Source organism: Haliotis rubra, unplaced genomic scaffold, assembly GCF_003918875.1.
Source record: "Haliotis rubra isolate DU_JTF1 unplaced genomic scaffold, ASM391887v1 Scf621, whole genome shotgun sequence".
NCBI classification, from domain to species: Eukaryota; Metazoa; Mollusca; class Gastropoda; order Lepetellida; family Haliotidae; genus Haliotis; species Haliotis rubra.
This window is the reverse complement of record NW_025767326.1, coordinates 79175-82073: the sequence shown is the minus strand read 5'-3', so window position 1 is coordinate 82073 and position 2899 is coordinate 79175.

Genomic DNA, 2899 nt, shown 5'->3' with positions numbered 1-2899 from the left:
GTTGATGTTAATTGTATCGACCTATTGGTGTTAATAGTTTAAGTACATGTACAGTTATGCTGTCTGTGGGAAGATGCGGTTTGAAATACCTTCAGAGTCATTTTAATTAACGGGATAGGGTTGAATGATGGACGTCACCCTGCCCAGTTGGGTAGTTCGATGCTCATGATGTCAGACACTAGAGCATGTGGTCCAGACTGGAGTGTTTACAGACAGCTGTTATGTAACTACAATATTGTTCAGCCACAGGTTTGGAGTTAAACAAAATAACAAACTACTGACAGGGATTGTTCAGGAACCCATACTTGTGAACTTAAATGGATCTGTATTCGGATGGACAGGATTTTGTAAGATTATGGAGGTTGAGTCATTGTATACCCTTTCAGCCCCTAGTTTGTCTTGTAGGGTCTACACTGCGCTACATCTTCCTGAAATTGCTGACTTAGGCTCAAGGCAACCCTCACTCAAAAAGTCTGCATCTCGGACTGACTCGATAATTCAGTGTTTACAACCTCTCTTTTGTTTGGTAACATGAATATTCTTCCACGGATGTAACATTCAGTGGGATTTAAAAAAAATATTTATTTGCTCCAGAATTAATTAAATTTGGTTATCATGTTCGCTGAATGTTTTGAAAATATACTATACAGTTTATACAAGGTAGTGAAGTGATTTTGGCGTATCAATGAACTGACACCGAGGTTTATGAATGTTGCTTGTTGTGATATTGCAAAGGTGAAAACAGCCTAAGAACAGTAGATCTCCTACCTTCACAGGAGCTGATTTTATCCCTCTATCTCCAACTGAAGCGCCGTGAACACTGAATCTGAAAAATAATTTCGAGGAGGACATTACCAATGAGGGGGAAAGCGAAACAGGCATTAGAAAGTTATAATGTACAATTTCTGTGATAACTGCTGACTGCAGAAAACTTCGACTGGTTCCCGGAAGCTTGGACACTGACCCCGGCAAGGATTGAAAAATGGCGGCACACTTGGTGACTCGCCATATATTAACGATAGACAAATCGGGAAACGGGTGGTTAGAATTGTTTTAGCATTATATATTGTAACATAATTTTATATTGTTATATATTTTGTATATGGGCCTAAGGCCTTCATACATTAAACTGATTGATCTAGCATTTACATCGATACGTCAGCAGAACAACGTGCATCGTTACTGTAAGTGCTGAAAAATGATATTTAAGCAGTTTCGAAACACGAACGTCCGCGTTACATGGGCGAAATGTACACAATGACACACACAATGACACACACACACACACACACACACACACACACACACACACACACACACACACACACACACACACACACACACACACACACTTTAACACGAACATGTGCGTTGATGTTCGTGTCAGTTCGCTATTGTCACGAAATTGTACACATAAAACATGGATCTGAACGACTTCATTAATTAAATATCGTCACCATCTTCTGACTGACTGACTGACTGAGTTTGGTTTTACGCCGCGTTTAGCAATATTCCAGCAACATCACGGTGGGGGACAACAGAAATGGGCTTCACACATTGTGCCCATGTGGGGATTCGACCCCGGGTCTTCGGCGTGACGAGCCAACGCTTTAACCATTAGGCTACCCCACCGCCCCTGTCACCATCTACACTTTAGCACATTTGAGGACGCCAATGTCGCCAATTATGTTCCGCATCTTTCATCATTACATGATGTGTTTAGCGGCAATATTTTTCGATCGCTCTTTAAAATAACCAGGGAAAACATTTAGATCCACATGAAAGGTGCTCATGACAGGATTTTTCGATGCTTCCAATATTTAGCCTCGGATTTTATTTCATATGAAAAGCCATTTATCATTCATTTATTATTTAATACGTAATGAAGACAATTTATCAGTTTTAATCCATTGTTTTAACTTGCTTGTAAAATTGTCGAGTTGGATAATAACACAGAAAAATATTTCATTATTTTGAGTTTCTTTGTCACATATCATTTGTAATTGTTTTGAAACACATGCATGTATATACTTTTTTCACTGAATGCTGTCACATTTGGTGTCTGAATCAGTTTGCAAAACTACATGAAAAAGTGTTCATACCGTTATTATGAAACATTATAAATGGTTATAATAAACACGTTATAAGAGATTATCAGTATGCAAAAAAATACACGAATGTATTGCTCAATAGAATTTTTGACACATTATTTGACCAAGCTGAATATATAAAAATACACAGTGTAATCACTGTGTTAATACACCACCATACAAATACAAATATTTGAGGATGAATGTTTTAGACAGATGTGAGCGAGTGAGTTGGGTTTTACGCCGCGTGTAGCAATAGTCCAGCAATATCACGGCGGAAGACACCAGAAATGGACTTCACACATTGTGCCCATGTGGGGAATCGAACCCGGGTCTTGGGCGTGATGAGCGAACGCTTTAACCACTAGGCTACCCCACCGCCCCTTTAGACAGGTGTGCATTCATCTAATTGTGAACTGTTGAATTAAGGGTGATGTTTACCAATGAAACCTGTGTTGAGTACCGTAGTGTTTAAGAGTGAGGCCAGTATCAGAGAATACATTTGTTATATATTGATCCTTTTGAGCATGATAACAGCGGGGATACAAGTATTGATTCATATTATTTGACACCAGTAATTATTCAGCCAGTTTGCAGTTAACCAGTTTGGTTAAATGCTGCCATGAAATTTTATGGTTTACCACATTATACTTCACAGCAGTGTATACATACATACATAATCAGTATATACCGGGTATTTACCGCCAAGTAAGAATGAGCTACAGTGCCCCCTTGTTGTGTTCAGTATATACAGGGTATTTAAGGCCAAGTAAGAGTGAGCTAGAGTGCCCCTAATTGTGTTCAGTATA